Source organism: Tiliqua scincoides, chromosome 7 (assembly GCF_035046505.1).
Source record: "Tiliqua scincoides isolate rTilSci1 chromosome 7, rTilSci1.hap2, whole genome shotgun sequence".
In the NCBI taxonomy this organism is placed as follows: Eukaryota; Metazoa; Chordata; class Lepidosauria; order Squamata; family Scincidae; genus Tiliqua; species Tiliqua scincoides.
The window spans coordinates 21,206,383-21,231,104 of record NC_089827.1 but is presented as its reverse complement, the minus strand read 5'-3'; positions in this window follow the sequence as shown (position 1 = coordinate 21,231,104).

Genomic DNA, 24,722 nt, shown 5'->3' with positions numbered 1-24,722 from the left:
TATGAATAACATTAAATTGAATTCACACTGGAGGTGGCAGATGTGCAGACACCCTCTATAAGTGGGACACAGTCTCTTCTCCAAATTGTGACTGTGGGGCTGAGAAACAAACTATTCAACATATAGTGACACAGTGCCAAAATAGATTATAATGGAGCTTATAATGGAGATTTTGCTGATTTTCTGACTGTGACAAAAGAAGTAAAAAATATATTTCAAATATATTTCAAAAATATATTTCAAATATATTTCTTAAGTTTGTAAGATTCTTATTAAGGTTTTGTATTTTAATTATATGTTTTTATTGAACTGTGATGTGAATGTGCCATACAACAAACAAACAAACAAACAAACAAACAAACAAACAAACAAACAAACAAACAAACAAACAAACAAACAAAATGCAGGATTCAGGGAGAGGCTGCACCACGGAGATAAGAGAACTTGGGAAAAAAGTCCACCCCTTAGGAATGTCAGAGTGAGTTTTTCAGGCAAGGGAAAAAGGGATGCTGAGATATTGTTACATGATTCTATGTTTTTGATATATATGGATTACTCAATTGAATATGTATATCTAGCCCTCCTTACTCAGGGAATCTGTTTTTGTTTTGTATTCTGATTGGACCAAATGTACAACTTTACCTTATTTGGCAGCAAGCCAGATCTTTCTGCCCTAATTGTATATGTAATGAATTGGGTTTGAATGAGATATGTAAGTTTTGAACCCCATAGCTTGGGGTGCTTGCTTTACTCTTCATTCCTGACTCTGAGCCCGGTCCTATTTGTGTCTGCTCAGAAGTAGGTCCCATTTTAGTCAATGGGGCTTGCTCTCATGTGAGTGCGATTGGAATTGCAGCCTCAGTCAGAAGTGTTGGGTAATGTGTGACAAAACAGCTGTTTTTCAATAAAATAGGAACTCCTGATTTGAATACTGCCATGCCTTGAGTCTTCACCTTAGCTGTAGATCCTGGAGAGAGAATTATTTTCTCTCACAGTGTTTTAGCTCGATATAAAGCTTAAAAACAAACTGAGTCCAGGCTTATCATCATAGTCATTTTTTTGTACAATTAGCAATTCTGTTCAAAACTGGAAACATCTCAAGTTTGCATGAATTGCGGTGGGTGCAAATCTCACATTTAATGCTGGGAAATGCGGTAGTGTGCCCAGAGGGAGGGCACAATGCTAACTTTTGCAGGGACCTCAATGTGCAGTGTAAGCAGGCCCTCCCTTGTCTTTGGAGCCATTCTTGGCCACAAGAACAATGTGAAGGCGTCTTCTCCCATTTGGTTCTAGCTGCCCAGAATGGCTCTAAAGGCGAGGAGGTGGACCTGCTTACACGGCGCGTTGAGGCACCTGCAAAACTTAGCCCTGAGTCCCCCCACCCCGGAACACCACTGAAGAAACGGTGTGTGCATATATCAAGATATATGCAAGTAAATATAATGGGACGAAACAAGCCACCAGTGTTTCAGTAACAAACCAACCCATTACCACAGCAAGAAAAACAGCAAAAAGAGGCACCATATCAAATGTCATCTGCAATGTACGAGTTGTATCAGTAGTTGTATCAGAAATGAGAAGAGGAAGAAAAAAGGTCAGGGAAGTTTTAAAAAGAGGGGATAAAATCCAGGGTGAGCCACTGCTGCCAGATCCACCCTTCTCACCTCTACCCCACCACTAGTTCCTCCCATGAGACACCCCAAGCCTCTCCCTCCTCACCCACAATCTGCCCCCATGGCTGACTTACTGGTGCCCAGAGAGTCCAGGAAGTCCACTACTACACAACTGGCCCTGCTTGTCATTTTCAGCAGTGGCCTGGCAGCAAGCTGTATTGTCTTGTATTTTGCTATAAGGACATAAGAACAGCCCCACTGGATCAGGCCATAGGCCTATCTAGTCCAGTTTCCTGTATCTCACCGCGGCCCACCAAATGCCCCAGGGAGCACACCAGATAACAAGAGACCTCATCCTCGTGCCCTCCCTTGCATCTGGCATTCTGACATAGCCCATTTCTAAAATCAGAGGTTGCGCATACAAATCATGGCTTGTACCCCGTAATGGATTTTTCCTCCAGAAACTTGTCCAATCCCCTTTTAAAGGTGTCCAGGCCAGACGCCATCACCACATCCTGTGGCAAGGAATTCCACAGACCAACCCACACTGAGTAAAGAAATATTTTCTTTTGTCTGTTCTAACTCTCCCAAGACTCAATTTTAGTGGATGTCCCCTGGATCTGGTGTTATGTGAGAGTGTAAAGAGCATCTCCCTATCCACTCTGTCCATCCCCTGCATAAGTTTGTATGTCTCAATCATGTCCCCCCTCAGGCATCTCTTTTCTAGGCTGAAGAGGCCCAAACACTGTAGCCTTTCCTCATAAGAAAGGTGCCCCAGCCCCGTAATCATCTTAGTCGCTCTCTTTTGCACCTTTTCCATTTCCACTATGTCTTTTTTGAGATTTTTTTTTGCTATGCCGTATGTTGCACTGTGCTGCCGGAATGCAAGTTCTGGCAGCACAACCTGACCATAGGATTGGGCTGTCCATGAGAGACATTAGCACCGCAGATGATGCCAAGAACTTCTAAAATATGACTGAAAGCTAAGTCATGTGCAGATATTCCTTAAGTGCACAAATGCATTGGAGCGATATCATGTTTGTTCCTGCTGTCAATGCTTCCAATGCCCAATGTACACAGGAGTCAGCATATGTTCACCCAAACATTCATAGGCTTCCTACGTGTGATTTTTACAATGCACACTTTTTGCAACCTCTAGACCTGCATAGGAAGCACACATGCATTTGGATGTCTGTGCATAGAAAATGAGAACTTCAATGTGTGTGAGTCAGAGTTTGGGTCAAGAGGTGTGGGCCAAAACTCCCCCCATCCCTGTGTTCATTTGCACATTTAATTATCATCTGAACAGGATTATACAGAGAGGAAATTGAAAACTCTCTTCTTTATATTATACAATTGACCCTCTCATGTTTTGGTCATGTTCTTTAATTCTTCTGCAGTGTTGTTGAGATTAATGATTGAATTTTAACTTTCAAAATGTATGTTTTCTATTGACCTGGCATAATGAAGGCATTTTCTGTTTTCATAGCAAAAGCTGTGGCAGCAATTTTTGGATGAACTGGGAGTATTTAACAGAGAATGAGAAAAAGAGATTATTCCTATAATAGGGAAATATCAATTTTATATCTCCTGACCAGGAAAATCGAGGCCGGAATAGACCAGTAGTGTTTAAGTGGGATAACCACTTAAGTTTGACCATTTCAATTAAAAGAAATCAGATCACATTCAGAACAATCCGGTGTTAAGGAAACCATACGGCTGACCTGTCAATTAATTTCTCTCTTTCTGACCAGAGGTTTACTTGACACAATAACTATCATTTTGACTTGTTAGTGGAGCTGAGAAGGTGTTTGTCAGCTCTTCTAAATTGCCCACCTTTCAACCACTCAGTCAAACTCCTTCTGCATGGTTTGGCTGTACGGTTGAAAGCTTTTCTAACAAAGCTTTCCCAGAAGATGCGTAAAATAGAATGGCCTAGTATTTTTGGAGTGATAAATGTAATGTGGTAGCATGAAAGAAAGTGGTTTAGCATTACTTTTCCCCTTGTATATTTGCTCGCACAAATGTATTTTCCTGCTGGGGTCTTGACTCTCTGACCACAGCATTTTAATTTGCAGTATTTCATTACTTGAAATTTCATTGCTTTGAATGAATTACTAGTCTGAATCTTACTGCTTGGGTATCTCTTTCCTAGAAGCTTTCCTAGAAGTAAAATCTTGAAGTTAGGGATGCCAGAAAGCTAAAGAACCTAACACACACACACGCACACACACACACACACACACACACACACACACAGAGAGAGAGAGAGAGAGAGAGAGAGAGAGAGAGGCCTCTACAGTGTATTGCTAAATGGATTGTTGAATTTAGTGTTCAGAAATGGGAAATTCAGAAATCCTTGGGCTAGACACCCCTTTCCCAGCCCCTTTTCTTCCACCATCTTCAGAACATGCTCATGTCCCTTAGCACTGAAGGAAACCAATGGAAGTTGCTGAAGGTCCATCAGAAATATTTTGTCCTCATTATTCCATGAATAAAAAATACCAGCCACCAGAAAAGACTCTGAGCTTGGATGAAGAAGGGCAGTAATGGCCCAGGCCTGTAGGTGCATTGTGCCACCAGAATGACCATTCCAGTGGTATAGTGCACTTTTGTGAAAGGCAACATGCTGGCAGTGGCATTCCTGGGTGTCCCTGTGCCCGGGGCAACCCCCAGGATTCCACCCCACACCCCTTTTCGCCCCCCTTCTCCGCCCCCTGTGCACCTGACCCGGAAGTAATTGCGGTGATGTCATCGTCACCGCAATTATTTCTGCGCAGCTGCCTCCTCCGTTCCCCCTTTGAAAACAAGGGGGAACGGAGGAGGCAGCTGAGGCCCCCACAGAGCCTTTCGCACTGTGGGGGTCTCCATGGCAGTGGTCTGGGGCTGCTTCCAGCGGCCCCAGACTGCTGCAGTGGAGACCTCCGCACAGCTTGTAAGCTGCGTGAAAGGCTCTGTGGGGGCCGGGAAGCGGCATATGTCTCCTCCGAAGTCGGAGGGGGCACGTGCCACTTCCCTCGCACCTTGGAGGGATGCCCTCCAAGGTGCAGGAGGGACAACCTGGGCTGGGAAGCGGCACGCATCCCCTCCGACCTCAGAGGCGGAGCAGGGGCGCCCAGGAATGCTCCTAGGAGACAGCGGGAAGCTGCCTCCCAGCCAGCGTCTCGGCACTGACTGGGCGACTCCCCTCCCCTCCTCCTTTATAGGAGGAGACGAGATGGGCGCCCTAGAGCGTCAATGCCTCTCTAGGGTGCCTGTCTCCTATCCTCCTTTAAAGGAGGAGGGGAGGGAGGGGGCGGCTCAGTTGGCACCCAAGCACTGATGGAGAGGCAACAAGCTGCCTCTCCGCAGCACTTCTGGGCGCTCCTCCTGGTGGGGGCGGGGACGAGGCTCTGAGGTGCCCCTGGAGTGTTGGTGCTCGGGGCATCTGCCCCGTCTACTCCCCCTAGGTACGCCAGTGCATGCTGGAGCGTGTGGGTTGATCAATGCCAGAATGCCAGCAAGTGGCCATCTCTGCGCAACAGTGTTCACTGGCCGCCTGCTGTCCCAGGTAGCATCACGCAGGACGCGTCAGGAAGGCTGAGAGTGGGTGGAATGAGGTGGAGGTGGTTAGAACTTGGATGGGGTGAAGGCAGAGCCAGCAGAGCAAGAAGGACACACAATTCATTACTAAAGGCAGTTGCCCTAGAAACAGAGCCGCAGAACCCAGAAGAGTTTTTCAGTGATTTTCAGCTGCTGTGCTCCAAAATTCTGTGGCACACCTGTGGACTTTCTATGGCACACCACTGTGCCTCAGCACACTGGTTGATGCAAGGATTTGTATCCAAAGGAAGCTAGTTATGATGAATCATAACTGAAATCAAAGAGAAAATTGTCATGAGTAAGTGAAGTGCTATTGATCTCCATGGGATTTAGCCATAACTAGCTTAGAATATACACCATTGATGGAGGCAGGATGTGTTCATAAACAAGCCACAATGTGCTGCTACTTTTTCAATAGCTTAAAAGACTTTTTACTGAATGATTAATGAATGATGAAGCCCCAGGGTTGGCCCAAGTAAAGCTTATCAGACATGCAGGTCCCATACGCTGTGTTCATTCATTCCAGTGAAATGCTGCTGTGGCAGCTCACTCTGTCAGCCGGTTCATATCCTGCATGCACCAGCCCCACTAGGATTGGTTGTGCTGAACGCTGAAACGCACCCCCCTGCGAGTCAAGACTCAAAATGGAAACTGTATTAAGATTAAGCCTTGTGCTATTTCTGGTTTTAAATGATTTTTTTTTTTTTGCTTAGCTGCAGTGGCGGCTTTCATTATTTTCACATGACTGCTCACGAGGAGAGAGAGAGAGAGAGAGAGAGAGAGAGAGAGACTCACCTGCCATACCCTATCAATTGGGGATACTTTTAAAGGGGTTCACTTTTCAGATGGGGATTGCGTGACTCTCTATTTCACAGCATAATAGGCAATTAATCTCCCCTAAGCATTTACCTTTCATACAGAGATAATTTACTTTAAGCACAAAGCTCTCCTGTAAGGAAATGAGTTTTTAAACTGTTTTGCCACGCCAGACCTTGTAATAGCAAGAAGATCTATGGGTTTTAGGATTTTGAGAATCCACCCAATGAAAACAATGTGTAGCTAAGCAGGCAGTGGGGGCTGGTAGAATCCTCTTCGACCTGATTTCTTTGTATCGCAACCGAGCAAGGAGATTGTGTGCTGCTGACCCCCACATCATTGTGTTGCCTGATAATATTGCAAAACAATAGGGTGCCATTTTAAATATTTACTTCTATAATTCCATGCATAGGGAGTCAAAGCCCCAGAAAGTACCAGGGTATTTTTATCCTGGACAACTGTGTCCTGATCAAACATGTCCCAGTCATTGGTATCCTTGGATATTCATGCCTGTTTTTTTGTGTTTTGTTTTTTCTTGGTGTCCCAGTCATTGTCATCCCACTATAACTGAGCAACAAACAAACTGTAACTGGGCAACAAACCCGACATTAACTAACCTAAGCCTCTTTTCCCAGCCCTAACCCTAACCTTCTTTGCGTTTTAAAATAAAAAAGTACATGTAAATATACATATATTGGAACATATATGTATGTCCCAATAAACCATTTGGGGTGGGGATCTGTCTTCTAATTCTTTGTGAAGTGTCATGTACTTGAATGGAACTTGACATGACAAGTGGGCCAGGTGGGGCACTGACTGAAGTCCCATGTTCATCAGATGTTCCACCTGGCCAGGATAGCCCCTACATCCTAGCAGAAGTAGTGGGTGTGCCTCTATCTGGGGGGGGGGGAAGTTCCACTCAGGCTGCTCCCTCCTGAACCTTTAGTATTTGGGCAGTATTTGGGCAGGTCTGATGCTGGGCTTTACCCCAGGGCTCCCAGCAACCTGGTTCTAGCAGCTGATGGTGCTATATAAATAATAATTCTCTTTATTTTTTCTGCAGCAGTGTCTCACTTTGCAACCCATATGATATAACAGATTAAAAATGTTTATCCCCTTACCTTGGAGCTGCATTGTGGCTGCATTGGTGCTGGAAAGTTGGTTAGGATTGGGCTGAAGATGAAATTTAGAAGTGTACAGATCACTGCCATGGTGTTATCAATAAAATTCACTTGAGAGTCCTGCTCAAGAGCCATCTCTGGTTTTTTTTTAACTTTGTAATCTGTTGCACTAATTTTTCTTTCTTCCAGTATCTCTGTGAAGCAAGTCTTTAATATTCCCATTTTACAGACAGGGAACCGAGGCTGACAATAATTGTTCACTTTGTACCCTGGGAGTTCAGCAGAGCTGAATACAATTTCCTTTTTCTCTGTGTCCAACATGCCATTTACTAGACCACATTCATTTTGATTTTTCGAAAAACCTAATTGTGTCGCTACATCATGAGGCCTTGAGATATGGGCAGTTTAGTATTAGAATGAATGCAGGGAATCTGATAAGGGTTAAAGCTTTCCAAAAAGCTCTAAGAAAACATGTCTGCAAGATTACACATTGAAAGAGCTTATATCTTTCCATCTAATAAGAGTAAAGGCACGTCACGTCTTTTGGGCTTTGGAAGATTATGTGTCAGACCACCTGCCAGAAAGATGAAATAAAACATTCTAGTTGACTTAAATATGTCCTGTTGTGTCTTCATGAGATACTTCCATAAATATTCAGAGAGGAAACCTTTGCGGATGTAAACGGTACTCAATCTATAAAACAGCTGGTCTGTGTGTTTCCTGCATATCCTTGGGTATAAACTTGGCTTAAAACAATAAGAAATACACTGGTTCCCCATTATCCAGGGGGGAATTTGTTCCGGAACCCCCTGCAGATACTAAAACCATGGATACACAGGACACCCCCTATGTCCCCTGGTGCCTTGGAGTGTCACAAGGTGAGGGGAACTGTGCTCTTCTGAGTCCCACAAAGGCTGTGCATAACCTGTATCTGTGGCTTCTGTGTGTTTCAGAATGGCCGTTTAGGCTGAAAAAATACTACTTCTGGTATTTTCATAAATTCAGAAGTGACAGTTTTATGCCTTTTAAAGGCATTATGAGGGCCGGGGAAACCCTCAGTGGCTTCCTTGGCTCTCATAATTCCTTTTAAAGTCTTTTACGGAAAAACCAGAAGAAGTGTTTTTCAACCCAAGTGGACATTCTGAGGCCCACAGAGGCTGTGGGTGGATGCAGTCAGCCTCTGCAGGGCTCAGAAAAGCCTCTGGAGTGAGGGGAGAGCAGTCCCCTGTATAAGTGTTCCATAACTATTAGGCCCTACTTCAGTGGAGAATTTGTACCATCTTCACCAGGATACTGGAAAAGATAGTCATAGTTTCAGACAGTCTGATCATCCTGGTTTCTCCTACAGGTCTCCCCATTCTACAAGCACTTCATAAGTAACTACAGCAGAGATTTTCAACCCTTTTCATCTCATGGCGTGCTGACAAGGTGCTAATATAGTTAAGGCACACCACCGGTTTGTGGACAATTGGCAAGGCACACTGCACTGCTTGCATGGGACTCACATCCCCTAATAGCTCTACTAATAACTGACTCTCCCACAAACTCCCACAGCACTCCTGTGAACCATTTGTTGCACACCAATGTGCCACAGGACAGTGGTTGAAAATAACTGAACTAGAGAACTCTCCCCCCTATTCCTCCCACTGCCTGCCACCACCTCCAACTCATCTGCAGAGGCAGGCCCCACCCACACATAGCTATCAGCATCTGCACACTGGTGGTCTTCCTGTTGTCACGGGTAGCATCACATAGCACAATGACATAGTGCTAGTAGGATTGGGCCATAAAAGCCCTCCAGCTGCGGATGCAGGTGGAGGGAGAATTGCCCGGTTCGCCGCCTGCATGACGTTCTGTGCAGCTATTGGTGGTGGGAGGGGGCAAGCCTTGGACACGCTGTTTAAAGGCTAGTGCCCAGGCTTCCCCAGGCCTCTTGGTTCAATAACTATTGCAGATATTTAGCCATATCCATCATCTCTATATTAAATTCATAACTTGAGCTTGATTCATAAATGGGTTGTGATTCAAGAGATCATATTGGAATACTTCTGTTTCAAAAGGCATTCTTGCTGAATCAGAGGACAGAGTCATACTTGAAGTTCAGCAGGTCTAATCCTTTATACGAAGATAAAGACACTCTCAGTGTGCATGTTTGCATTTTCATGCCATTTAAGAAGGATTAATTCCACTCTGAGATTATTTTCTCCAGTGCATTTGAGCAGTAAGTCAATGCTATCAATATGCAATTGGTTTTCTTTTGTATATTCACCTGTTAAAATCCTAAAAACCAAGACCATTTTTATACTACATGAGATTAGAAATAACTTTCTGTATTATAAGCTTAGCTGTCCAATCTAAAGTATTTGTATTAAAATGTATGACTTTAATATAATAGTCTCATGACCATATGGACCAGGGTTGTCAAACTCATTTCATACAGAGTGCTGAAGTTAGCATTCAGGATGCCTGCTGAGGGCCCGAAGTGACATCATTAACCAGAAAGTGACATCATTAAGCAGCTGATGGCCAGAAATCAGCACTTTGTTCTCATTAACTGCAAATAACAGAAGAGAAAATATGCAGATCATATTTCAAGATATGGGAGAGCCCAATTTTCAAGCGGGCTGCTGTTTCAGCAGTAACACCTCAGCACCGCTCAGCAGCTAAAAGCCTGAGGGTCAGATAAAAAGCTTCTGGGGGCCACATCCGGCCCCTGGGCCTTATGTTTGACACCCCTGATATAGACAATATCATATTTGGACATTGGCGACTATGCCCTAATCCAGTGTGGATCAAAACCCACCACTGGGTCACAACCTGATATTTGGTGGGTCATGAAACGGACAAACAGATAGCTGACAAGGAACATGTATTGAGCCCTATGGAAACCAACATGGAGCAGCACGTCCATGTTAACTTGCGAGAATGTGACTGTGCAAAGGAAAGGTAAAGGGAAATAAAACATCATGGAATGGGCCTGAGCCAATGAATGCAGTCCACAACAAACTCTCAAGAAGGAAGTTCCCCCCTCCAAACTGACAAGGAAAATGTATTCAGCCCTGTGGAAAGTGAAATTGAGCCACAAGTGCATGTTTACTTGCGAATAGGTGAATATATCTCAGCTCTTATCACAGGCCAGGCAAAGGTGAATGCACAAATGGTCTTAATCCGAAGAATATGAAGCTCAACAAATGCTCCAGAAGGTGGTTCTCCCCCCTCCCCAGTAGTGAAAAGGATTAAAACAGAGGTTTGACTGGTTGGTAAAGTAAAACTTTTTTTTTGAAGTCTCATATAGCTAGGTGGGTCCTGGTAGGGTGTCGTGTTCTAAAGTGGGTCCCAGTGCTAAAAGTGCTGTTGTATGCTGTCTGAATGATCAGGGCTGAGAAAACTGCTAGTTTCAAGTTGTCCTTGAGAGACAGTAACCCAGATAACCTCTTGAGGCTTCATTTTTTTTGCACCATCAGCTCAATCCAAAAACAACTGACACACTATTTCTAAACAGCAAGCTGCTGTTAAAATGAGCTATGGCAGTAAGCATCATGGGTTGTGACACTGCACTGGGTTAGCAATGGTACACCACATTATCGTCATGTATTTGATTGTGCATCAAACTTTAGAACTGGGACATTAGATCCACTGTGCTACTTACATTCATGCCTGCTTCCTAGCTAAGTGCCTGCCAGTTACGTCAAGGTTAGAGGGCTTGTCTGTTACAAGGATCTTGTGGCGAGGTTTAGTGAATCTCTCTGTGCTTCAGCCAATTTGCTAGAGCCATGTGATGAGGGATGCCGTGTCACCCAGTGTCAGATAAATGACAGGTTTTTATTCTGCTATAAGAATGTTCCCCAAGTACAGTGAATGTGTTTTCCACATAAGCATATGGGAGGAAGGAAATGGTCAACAATGGATTGGCACCCAGAACTCCTCACTGCCCCAGCCTTTGAAAATAAAACTTCTGCCTAAGTGTATAGTGCTGATCCTATCCTAACGTTGGCCCAATCCTATTGGAGGATTACACTGGTGGAATGGACGTTCCACCAGCATAACCTGCTTTATGTCTATCGAAAATGATAGTGCATGCAGGCTGGCCACTGCCACAAGCAGCGAGTGGCCAGCTCTGCACATCACTGGATGCCAGACACCCCTGGGGATGAAGAACCAGATGGATTCCAAATTGCTAACTGAGTTTCCGTTTATCCAAGCCAACAGAGCTAAGAGAGGACTATGCTGGTTTAGATGAGAGCAAATTATTATCTTGTACTTCCCATAAAACCTGTTTAGTGTGAAGACTGCCTCCACTAGAATCCATCAGGGTAAAATGGGACATTTTTTCACATTTTTTTTCTTTTGATTGTTATGAACCAGTGTGCCCTCAGATATTCATCTTTGGACCAGACCTATGTTCAAGTCTTTGTCTTCTATTCAGTCTCTGGTTCGTTTCAATTAGATGGGCTTCCAAATAAACATTGGAAAGAAGAGGGGGAAGTGTATTTTCATGGAGTGTGACACCTAACAAGTGCTGATTAGACGTTCTTCTCTTAATCCTTACCTGAGCATCTAATGCTTGAAAAGTCACTTGAATGTAAAAGCATTGTTTTAAGCTGTTCTTCTGACCATGGGCTTGTACTTTTCCCCTTTTTTCTTTTTCTTTCCGGTGCTATTTGAGATCAAATTAGCAGCTACTCAAATTTCCAGGTATAAATTTGAGAATATCTTTTTTCGTTTGGCTGAGAATGCATTTTCTCTCGTTCTGAAACCTGCATCTCAATACTAACATCTTTCCTTCCAGTTCATGTGTGGATGCCATGTTAAAAGCATTTACAAGCTGTGCCACACACAAAAGGTGTGTGAGAGAGAACAGTTGGAGAGCTAGCTCCATTGGGAGGTGCATGTGTCAGAAGAGTCTAGGTTCTTCTCATGTTTCATAAAGCCTTGTTTTCAAAGGGGAGGGCTACTCAGATCTCTGCCAACTGTTCAACTGGCAGAAGTCTGAGGAGCCCCGTGTAGAGCTGATCTGACCTTTCCACACTCTCCCACCCAGAAACACCCCCACCCCCCACTCTCCCTATTACACCCTTGTGCTGGTGGCTCTATGTGCGGCACAGGATGCTCCACCAGTGCTGCTTACTCACATGTATCACAAAGTGCTTTATGGTATGTTCATGGCATGTTTGTGACACCATCCATCGGTGCTGCAGCCACTGTACCAGCTCAGCACCAAGTTTGGATTGTGCTCTCACAATCATCTCACAGGTTCTTTTCACTTATGTGAGCTTTCAGAGGCCTCTGCTTGAGTTTTCAGACACTCAATTTGAAAACTGTTGTTTGCTTCCTCTCCTACATGTTTCTCAGATCAAATAAAATTCCTTAGCAGAAGCCTACTTTGTGAGATAAGTACTTAGGCCTTGGCAGTGCTTTTTTTGTGGAAAAAAAAGGTGCAGGAACTCACAACTTGTTAATCTTTTATTTATTTATTTATTTATTTATTTATTTATTTATTTATAAACCATTTTTTATTGGAGAAATAAAATATTTTTATGTGCTTCCCCCTAAAGATGAACTTACTTCTGAGTAGACATGCATAGGATTGGGCTGTCAATCTCCACATCCCCTTCCCCCTAGCTACTTTTTCTACACATGGGGAAAAATACTGTACAGGTGCGCTTGTAGTATGTAGTATGTAGTGTGGCACTACTTCGAGGAGAGGAAGCAGTGAATGGATTCCGAAAAATGGCTTACGTGAGTTCCATGTAGTAAAATTACTCTAAGCAACTGTGGGAGTAAGAACAAAAAAGGAATTCTTACATGAGAGGGGTCCTTAGGTGCACATAGAAACAGCTACTTTTGCAAACAAGTGATTAAATATGGTTTAATTCAGGTATCAGAATACTCTGTGTCTTTGGGAAGGCGCTTGGCATGCAATTGTATGTTCTCTGCTGCCCTGAGCAGCTGCTTTGCATTGCTGGAGAGGAGCTGCAAACACTGGCTGGTGGAGGGCATGCTTGTGGGGGAAGGATGAGGAAGATCTCTGGCAAGGCTGGACAGCATGTTGTACATGCATAGAGTCCCTTTTCACCTGCCCTTAGCATGTGAAAACAGGTGCAGATATATATCTCTGCCAGGATTAAGAGCCCAATCCTAGGTATGTCTACTCTGAAGTAAGTCTCGTTCTAGTCAATGGAGCTTACTCCCAGGAAAGTGCCTAGGATTGCAGCCTAAGAGCCCAATCCTATGCATGTCTACTCAGAAATCCACTTTAGTGAATGGGGCTTACTGTGGATAGGATGGCAGCCTTAGAGTCCAATCCTGTGCCTGTCTACTCTGCCTCTGTTTTGCTCCCCCCCCAATGCCTCCGAAGGGGAGGGGCCCCTGCAAAAAGGTGCCGGAACTCCGTCCCCCCGCATTCCATTAGAAAAAAAAGCCCTGGGCCTTGGATACTATACTCATGGTATAGAATTTTACTCCTCCAAAGTTACAGTGTTCTCAAAAACCAGCAGAATTGTAATTGAAACAAGATGTCCTTTGGTCACTGAAAGGACTGGTGTTTGAAACATCTTGATTTACAAAGCACCCATTCACAAAGCACACATTTAGAGTTCCTTAGATAGCCTAAAAAACAGAATTGAGCAAGTATGATATGGTATGGAAAGTTTCTATAGTGGAAGGTACTGATGCTGCCAAAGTTTGTAATTACCTGGTGTGGGTTCTGAATTTGTGTTAAAATACCTGCATCATTTAAAAGGTACACTTCATTTTTTTTCCAAGTAAGTTTTCTCTGGTTCCCTGTGTCCCTAATACCAGTGGCATGTGCAGCGTGGTCCAGGTCCAGGGAAGCAATGCACACATTCATCCCCCCCATTCATCCCTGAGGACCCTGGTGCTCAGAAACACCAGAATTTTAAAATTCAATAAAGAGCAGGATGAAATAGCAGATGCCTTTAAGAAAAAAGGAACTGAACAACAAGTGAATGGAACAGGTGGGTGATGAGGTGATTAGCGATGGGACCAGATCAATGGAGGTACAGCTGATTAGTTGTGATTACTTGGATCAGAAAAGCCTGCCTATAAATAACATTGTCTTGGCCTGGGTTGGACAAAGTCAGATCACAACTGTGTGTGCTTAGGATTTTATTGGGCTTCTGGCAGGGATATTTGTTTCAGTTTTTTGTCTGCACTTAATGGAGCTTTAACATCCCTCCTCTTAGTTAGTTTTAGTATTTCTTGTGTCTTAGCTTAGTTTTTATTCTATTTTTAGACCCTTAACAATGCTCTATGGCAGGGGTGTCAAACTCATGTCATACAGAGGGCCGAATAGCATTCATGAAGCCTGCTGAGGGCCGGAAGTGATGCCATTACACTGGAAGTGATGTCATTAAACAGGTCAAAAACAGAAATAAACACTCTGTTCTCTTGTAGGAACTCCTTAGCTGCTATTGACAGGAGAGAAAATACACAAATCATGATCATATTTCAAGATATTGGAGAGCCCAATTCTCATGTGGGCCAGCCTTTCAGCAGTGTCACCTCAGCATTGCTCAGCAGCTGAGAGCCTGAGGGCCACATAAAAAGCTTCTGTGGGCTGCATCTGGCCCCAGGGTCTTATGTTTGACACTGCTGCCCTATGGAGTACAGGGTGAAACATCAGGTTAAAATCTACACTTGGTGAATGTGGCCTTGAAACCTGCAGAATAAACCTCTCACTATGTGATAGTTCTGACCACAGAAGCCTTAGTTCCTATATCAGTGATTTTCAACATTTTTCATCTCACAGCACACTGACAAGGCACTAAAATTGTCAGGGCACACAATCAGGTTTTTGATAATTGCCAAGGCACACCATGCTACCAGTGGGAGGCTCACATCCCCATTGGCCCTACTAATAAATGACCTTCTCTCAAATTCCTGTGGCACACCTGTGCACCACTCATGGCACACCAATGTGCCACGGCACAGTGGTTGAAAATGGCTGTCCTATATGTTCTCCTTGTTCTCTCTCTCTGTCTCTCTCTCTCTGTGTACTGCTTTAAATGGACTGTGCTGAGCAGAAAGAAGCAGCTTGGGAAAGGTGAAAAGATACATTTTTTAAATTGTGTCCTTTACTTTTTTGTACTTGGTGGGTTAGATGAGGCCCTGCCTTCCCTGACTGTGTATCATTGTCTAACACTGCTACCATGACACAAAGCAGCCTGGAATATGTAGTTTCCAAAGGTACCTGACATTCACAGCATGGACAAGTCAGCAGTTCCCAAACTTGTGCCCTATTACACAGGCCAACACACATTTTGCTTTCTTAAACGTTACACCAATTCCTGGGTATATTTGGGGTGTTGATTCCAAAAATGGCATCCGTTTTGCCTATTCACATCTAGTTTTGGAGACATGGCATAGCCTCTTTAGTAAATGGTTCAAGCAGCTTCCTCATGAGGAAGCCTACACCATGGCTTCCTCATGAGGAAGCTGCTTGAATCATTCACTAAAGAGGCTATAATATATCTCCAAAACTAGACGTGATAGGGCAAAATGGATGCCATTTTTGGAATCAGCACCCCAAATTCATATCAAACCACCATAAAGTTTGAAAAAACTTTTCTGACCCTCAGTTTTGTAGGCCTGTGCTATTAGAGGTGTTTGAAAATGTGTTGGAAAGATTTTTAGATTCTTTTACTGATGCAATGCCAGTCACAGACCTTTTCAAAGGGTTTGGAGGCTTTATTTCTACATAGTAAGTGAATTTCGCAAGCCAATTGATTCAGTTTGGATACAAATGTTCACTCTTAGTTTCCCATCCTGTACCACACCCAGAAAATCACATTAAATAATGTGAGATAAACAAGTTACCCATGTGACACTGTATGTCATTTCCACCTCCTTATTGGGCATATTATGACAGGTTTGGTGCATGGTCCCAGCTCTAATTAGGAGGTCATTCTGCCCTGTATCCCAAAATATTCCTGGCCCATAACTCTGGTTATACAAGATCTGGAATTTTTGCTTTGGGAAAGTTATGATCTACATGTTCTGCCAATCATGATCTCTTTAGGTCACTTTGACATAATGACCCTCCTATCCTGTTTTTGAGGGGAACAACAGTCATTCTCTTGGCTCCAATTTCAGTTATTTTTCTTAAACTAGAGAAGATAAGTTAACCCTCTAAAACCTCTATCAAATGGTGTTATTTTCTTTACTCAGAAGTAAGCCCATTGTGTTCAGTAAGACCTAGGATGGGTCTTACTAAACCTATCTTACTCACAAGAAACAAACGCCTTTACTTACAATCATGAAGGCCTGTCACAGTGGTGCCATTGCCCAGTTCTCCTGGGTGCTGCCATCTTGAATTGCATGAGATCTTGTGCAATTCAAAAGGGTGGTACTGAGGAGAGTTGGTAAGGAAAGGCCATTGGGGACATCCAGCCGCACCCCTATGAGTTTGCTGCAGTTCCCAAGTGCACCACGGCAAACAGTTTTTAAAAGACTGCCTTAAGTGTTTGAGAAAATTACATTTTCCAGTATTCCTACTCCTGGCAAGCAGGAAAAGAATTGGAGAGCCAACTGAAGCAACTTGGTAGGTGATGGGCTGTAGTCACTTACAGGCAGGCAGGCATAGGGGCAGGACATCCCTTGTCAGTTTGCTGCTCCCTCCTCCAGCTCACTACTCAAAACAGTGCTTCAGTCAGCCTCATGGCTGGGCCAGCCCAGTTATACCTGGTAAATCTGAGGGAAGCAGGCTGATCTTAAGGAGTCATAGGCAGTAAAAATAATCTTTACAGTGGTGTTCAGCTTATACACTACATACAACTGAACAATGTTTTAAGAACATAAATGAGCCTTGCTGAATCCAGGCAAGGGCCTATCCAGTTCAACTTCCTGTATCTCATAGTGGCCCACCAGATGCTTCCTGTAGCCACTTCCTTGAACCTGACATTTGAAAATAGGCTAAGTATGTCTAAAACCCAGCAGTTGCAATATAGTCATCCTGACGTAATCTCTGATGGACTTTTCCTTCATAAATCTGTCCAATCCCCTTTTAAAGACATGTAGGCTGGGTGGCATCACAACATCTATGGCAAGGAATTCAACAAATTAATTACGCAGTGAGTACAGAAATTTCTTTTTGTTTATTCAAACTCACCTTCCAGTCACTTTTAGTGGATGTCCCCTGGTTCTGGTATTGTGTGAGAGCGGAAAAAAACCTTTCCCTCTATACACTCTAACCATCTCATGCACAATTTTATGTCTCAGTCATGTCCCCCCTCAGTCACCTTCTTTCTACACTGAAGAGACCCAAATGCTACTGCCTTTCCTATAAGGGCACCTATAAGGGAGGTGCCCCAAACCACTAATTATTCTGGTCATTCTCTTCTGCACCTTTTCCAGTTTGCTATATCTGTTTCGAAATGTGGCGACCAGTGCCGGACGCAATACTCTAGATGCCATTGATATGCACATGGTGACATATACTGACAGATTGCTGACAGTGGTGGTGGACTCTCCCTCACTAGAGATATTAATGCAGAGGCTGGACAAGCACCTGTTGGAGATGCTCTAAGAGGATTTAGGGGGTTGGACTAGAGGCAGGGGGTTGGACTAGATGATCCCCCCTAAGGCAGGGGGTTGGACTAGATGATCTATTAGGCCCCTTCCAACTCAATGATTCTATGATTCTATGTACAATGGCATAATAACATTGGCCATTTTATTCTCAAACTCTTTTTTTAATTATTCCAAGCATGGAAAGATACAAGATTAAGATTTTAAGGTTTTAAGATACAAGATTTCTTTTAAACTATTGATTTTAATGCTATTTATAATTTGAACATTGCTCTATTTTGCTCCATTTTATATTCAAAATCTGATCTCTACAAAGCTAATAGGAATAGGAACTTAAACTGTAAGCCGCAGATATACAGGAGGAGGATATAGGAGCCAAACGAACATGTCTGTAAACATTCTTTTTGAGAGGAAATTGCTGGGAATTCTGGAATAGACTGTCTAGTGAAATGGCATGTTATAGAAACCATCACTGAACCAACCTGTTACCTTCAATCAGAATTGTCCCATTCTGAACAAAAATATTGACTATCTTTCCCATCAGCGAAACTGCATAAAATTGTGGAATGTAAATACTTTTTCTGTTTGAAACATATAGTTTGAAGAATTGAGGCCTAGTCCAGGTGACCTGAAGCTTTACAGTCTAATTCTGAAAGAAATTTAAGAACACAAGCTCCCCTTTCCCCAATGAACAGTGTTGCTTCCAGGAGAATGGCATGGAAGATGCAATCTTGATGATCAAAAGAATAGTAAACTCTGATACAAACTATCAGCTATGAGATTGTCTTTACACTTGATTAGGGAGAGCTGTGCAGAAAAGCCAACATTAAACGTGTGTCCCAAATGTACATTTGTGATAAAATAACTAATATGCCACCAACAGAGAAGACTTTTCCTTTGCATCATAGGATAATAGGTAGTATTAAGCAGATTTCTAGAACATTCATAATTAACCCTTTAATCCATGTTCAACCCTAAGAACAATCTTTTTTCTTCCTTCACAGTTGTTGCATTTTGTGTATTTTTCAAAATGATATATTTTAATTAAAATATATAGAACTGCACATCCATTTTCATTTACAAAATTGCAGATGTCAGTCTAACCCAGTGCAGACTGATTCTCAGAATCCAATAGGGTGAGAAGAAAAGGGCAACGGGGGGAGGGGGAGGTCATGTAGGTTTCAGAGCAGACAGATGATGTTCCAAAGGGCCAGAGACATATGGCCTTGACTAAGAGGAACTGGTAATCAGGTTCCAGCATGGACAAACAGAGATCCAAGGGCTGGATCCAAAAGCGAGGCCCCTGTCTTTCCCCTGGCTGTACATGGCTACAACCGCCAACTGTACTGAAGTTTCAGGTGTCTACTTGATCAGGTAGCCCTCTGATGGGCATCGGCCCTTTGCCAGAGTCTGACCCCACCAACTTTTAATGCTTGCCCTGGATAAGACACTCAGACTAGAGAGTCAAGCTATGAGGAGTTCTTTATAGGTGCAGCAGGGGCCATACTGGCTTCCTATGTCAACTGATTCTTCTTAGGTCAGCTTGCCACAATTCCTCTTCCTCTGTCAGGGGGCACTGTGGAATAACCGTTTAGGCAGTCCTTGTCTCAGCTATGGCATAGAGAATAATGTGTCTGAGCTCCACGGTTAGAGTGGTTCAAACTCCCAGTGCATTACACTGATCGATCCAAAGTTCACATATATACCAATGTGTAGAGATCTTTGAAAAGAACTTAGGATGTATGTGCTTTTGTTTCCAATTCCATGTTTCCTTTAACTCTGACATATTCTGTTCTATCTTTTGGAAAGGCTCAATCCTGTGTCAGAAAGCCTAGTAACTGTCTTACCCCTCACTGCTCTCAGGACAAAGGTCTGCGATACCATCCCCCTGCACGATGCTGCCCCTCCCATATTTACCCAGTGCATGGAGCCTCATGTGACTCCAGGACTGACTGAGAAAGGGTTCTGAGGCTTCCCCACAGTCTTAAACAGCACTTCTGGAAAACCTGAAGTACTGTTTCCAATGGGAGCCTCAGAATACTTCCTGTGTGGCCTGGAGCGCTGTGTAGATGCGGCTCTTGGGGCATTTGTTCCGTTTGCCCAGCGCTAGGTCCACTGCTTAGAAAGCCAGATTTAATATTCAATTAATCAACATCAGGCATGTCTCTAAATGTCATATATTATTGTTTCTAGTGATGAACTTAGAAAATATCTCTGTCTTCTTCTAAATGTATCATGCTATATTACGTAATTTTGATTTGTTCCAATGGGTTTAGCAATAACATGTCTCTAACTTCAGAGAGTGTGACACAGAGAAACTGTGTCCCCATGTGCTTCATAAACAGAGGCTGAATTTTCATTTCTGCTTGTACTATCAGACTCTCTTACTCTGATATGGATAGTATTTCTCTTGCATGCCCCACGTCGATTCTTAGCTTCATATAAATCCTGATTCTCTGTGATGTTTATGTGTCATCTTTCTCTCCCTCCTTTTCCTGTGTTATATATATTGCAGGATGATATTGTCCATTAGGAATCCCTTGGCCAATGGAAAAGCAGCTATTTATACTCAGTTCCATTAGTGCTTAAAGTGCTTAGAAGATCATGATGAACTGTAAAAAGCATCCCACTCTCCTGTTTAAGAAACTACAGAATGTGAACTCTTCCTTTGGGAAACAGGAGTGTATTGAGGAGGAAAAATGGAGGCTATAGAAGTGAGAAGCACCAGTGTTCTTTTCAGGTAAGGCAACTGAGTGCAAGTCTCAATTATCTTTCTTTTTTATCCTCCTGTCTGTCTATCCGCCCAGCTTTATCTCAAAGACTTATCGGTGACTCTAATGACAGATGCTTCAGAATTCTACCCAGCTGTCATCTAGGTTGAAAATCCAGATGTGGAGGGAAAGGGCAGGGCAGGTGTCATCTCAGAATGGTGAGTTCCAGCCTCTTCTGAAAACAGTCGGAGGTATCCAGCTGGTGTTTTCCATTGCTGCCCATCCAAGCCTTTTGGAACAGAGATAATAGGTAGTTCTGCTCATCCCTCATTACAACATATTGAAAACCAAAGCTTTTTAAAAGCTGCAATGTAAGAGTCACCGTGCTTGTAGTGCAATCCTATACATGAATCCTCAGAAACATATATAGGAATACATAAGCTCCAGTTACTTCAATTGAATTATTCCCAAGCAAGAAGGCTATCTATTTCATCTATGGAATGGCCTCCCAGGGGATTTCAGGCTGGCTCCCTTCCTGTTGGTACCTATAGTCTGGCTCAGTTGCATTGCTAGGGGTGTGTGGGGGGTGTGGGTCACATCGGATGACACACTGGGGGGATGACACCACTACTAGCCAAAAATTTTTAAATCTTGGTATTTTTGAATAATATCATCACATTATAAATCAATTAATGCGTAATTTCATGAAGAATGCAATGAAACAAACCATGTTGAAACTTTTCTTTCAAAAGTTATAGCGAAAAAACCAGCAGGTGTGGGACAATGGTACATTTCCACGTCCGCTGCATGGGGCATTGCTCCACCCACTGGATGGGAGAGGTCTGTCATGGGGTGATGGGCTGGCCTCCTGCACTGGGTGATGCAAACCCTAGTGACTCCAGTGCTCTGGCTGAAAACATTTGGTTTCATGAGCTCACTGAAGTTCTGCAGCTTCAGGCTTGGAAAGGAATTTTAGGGATTTCAAATCCCCCCCCCCAAATCTGAATTCTCAAAACTTGGCTTCCAAGCAAGAGTCTGAAGAATCTTGGTCTTGGCTCACCAGCCCCACTATTGGCCTTCCACCACCACAAACACAGACTTTACCTGTGATAGGGGGTGAGTTCCTTTCCCTCCTTTTGCTCTGGGTGCAGCAAAAGATTAAGCCAGGGCTTTTCAAACTGGGGCGTCATGACACCCCAGCCCGTGGGCCCTGGCCCCTGCCACCTTAAGGGGTGGGGGCAGCCTGGACGCAGGGAGGAGGCAGCAGCGCGATCCCTAGGATCGTGCTGCTCAGGGGGGCTCTAGGGGCTTGGGTAACACACACCCAAGCCCCTGCAGCCTCCCAGGGGTGCAGGGAACCTGGCGCGACCTGCAGCAGGGCTCCCCGCAGCAGTGAAAGTAGATGCGGAGAGATCACGTACATGTACCCAAGCCCCTGCAGCCCCCCTGAGTGGCTCGATCCTGGGGATCGTGCCGCTGCCTTCCCCCGCCCCTGCTGCCTCCCCCCTCCCGCCCACGCAAGAACTTAGTGGCTCTCAAACTCTCCCAGAGAGTTTGAGAACCACTGCATTAAGGTGTGGTACATGAAATCTGTTCCCCCATCTCTCAGAGCAAGAAAAAAGACTGGTGAAGGGTTTGATAGGTTTGCTGGGAGTTATAGTCTTCACAAGCACTCGTTCCACTGCAGTAGATGCCCCAAAGACCACAGTTGCCATTAACAACTTCACCTTTCATTCTTCCCCTTTGAAGAGTTGGGAAAACCTCCCTCTAGAGCAGGGGTGGGCAGACTTTCAAGTTTAGGGATCCTGGACATTTAACAATTGTACAGAAGAGGGAAATTCAATAGGTGCAACTTGTCATTTCACAGATGACAAGCTGCACCTGCTGAAATTCTCTCTCCTACACAATTGTTAAAGGTTCAGGATCCCTAAAGTTGAAAGTTTGCCCAACCCTGCTATAGAGTAGCACACTTTGATCTAGGTGTGTTGCATCTAGGTGTGTTGCACCCAGAAAAAAGAGGAGAAAGAAAGGAGCTCCCCCTCCTTTTGGCTAAAGGAAAAAAAATCAGGTGTCAAACAAAAGGCCCTCATGAAAGCTCTTTATCCAGCCCACATAACAGTTGAGCTTTCCCAGCACCAGCATCAGCTTCTCTCACCTGCTCAGCTGTGCTGAGGTGTAACTACTAAAAGGGTGGCCCGCTTGATAGGGTGGCCTCTTGGGTGGCTCTCCAAAATCTTGAAAATACAATCAAGACTTGCATATTTTCTCCTCTGTCATTTGCTTGAGAGCTGGTAAAAGCATTTACAGTGTCTCAAAATGGCTTTGTAAATGATCTGATTTGGGGGGGGGGAGGGATTGGATTAGTTCCTAGTCATTGACAGATGAACCTGAAGTAGCTTGGCCCTCTCTATTACTATTTTGGGAATGTTTTCCCTGCAATTTCCTGCTTGATTTGTAGACACTTGCCTGATATTGCTGTGTTTTAACATTGGGGGGGGGGGGGGGAGTTCCAGTTACAACATTGCTTTTGTTTTTATTCTATACATTTCTGGAACACAGGTATAAATCCAGTAAATAAGAAATAATTACATAAGATAGGAGCTATCATGTTTTCTCTATGTAGTTGACCACAGTACTAGATGGTGCCTGGAGTGTACCATCATCAGAGAAGGGACCACAGTACTAGATGGTGCCTGGAGTGTACCATCATCAGAGAAGGGAGCATAATTAAAGTATAACTATTCCTAACAAGTATGCAGCTGCCAAAATGTATACATATGTGTTCCATCTTCAGAAGTGACTGTTGTAATGGAAACACTCAAGGAGGTCGGGTGCAGTGTCAACAGTAGGCCCTTGCTCTGACAGGTTTGGGAAGCATGGAGTTAACAACAGGGTCTTAGCATGCAGGGATTATACTAGCATGAACATTGTGGCCTAGTTTGTTCCATAATCAGTGTCTGCCTCTTTATTTTCTCTTTGCAAATAAAATATTAACCATTAATTTTTGTAATTAGTTTAGTATGCCAGGACAGATTTCCCAGTTATAATAATATTTAACCTAGTGAATAACTCCTTCTACTTAAACACAAATCCGTCTTCTCAGACTGAAGACTGAACAGTGGGAGCATGGTGCTTCTGAATGATTACCACTCTGACTGCTGAACATGCATGGTGCATTAGTTCACACTGAAAAAATGAAATATTTGTTACACTCTAGCACAGCGGTTTTCAACCGCTGTGATGCGGCACACTGGTGTGCTGCGAGGCTGCCTCAGGTGTGCTGTGGGATCAGAGGAGGCAGGCAGCAGCTGCGCGCCCGTGTGCAGGAGAAGCGGCTGCTTTGAGCCTCCCGCAGCAGGGAGAACAAGCAAGAGAGCAGCCAGACTATAATGGGGCTTACTTCTGATCACGTGTGCATAGGGTTGGGCTCTGGGGGTGCTATCCCATCCACATTTACCTGGGAGTAAGCCCCATTGACTATAATGGGGTTTACTTCTGAGCAGGCATGCATAGGATTGGGCTTTTGGTTTCACTCTTTTTTCTCAAATACACAAGCAGGCAATTAGCATTTCTCTCCTCCCCCACCCCCTTCCCCAGGCATATCTCCCCCATCTCACAATCACAGTTAGCAACTCTCTTACTGTCCCTCCCCTCACTTGTCCACACCTTCCAAAGATACAGAATCACTGCCTTACATTCTCTCTCCCCCCCCCCAGTTTAATCCTGCACTTGTTTCAATCATGTCTCCTTAGTGCCCCTCACCCACTAAGTGATCAACCTGCCCTGTCCTTGCCAACACTTTCTGGCACTTTTGATAAGAATTTAAACATAGAATTTTTCCTCCTTTTCAGAAACCACATATACTTCTCTCTCCATGCTTCATGTCAATTTTTTTTGTCATGTAATGATTTAATTGTATTAATTTTATTAATTCAAGATTAACTGTAGTGTAGTAATTTAATGTAAGTAAAAAAACTGGTAGTGTGCCTTGACAATTTTAGTGCCTTGTCACTGTGCCGTGAGCTGAAAAAGGTTGAAAATGGCTGCTCTAGCAGATAAAGGGGTTTAAAAAGCTGTTAGAAGAACATAAGAGCCCTGCTGGATCAGACCAAAGGCCCATCTGGTCCAACTTCCTTTATCTCCCAGTGAACCACTAGATGCCTCAGGGAGCACTCAAGACAACAAGATATCTGTATCCTGTTGCCACCCCCTTGCATCTGGCATTCAGAGGTAGGCATGTCTAAAACCGAGAGATTGCATATAGTCATCATGTCTTATAACTTATGGAGAACAAGTCTGTCATGAGTTTGTCCAATCTCTTTTTAAAGATG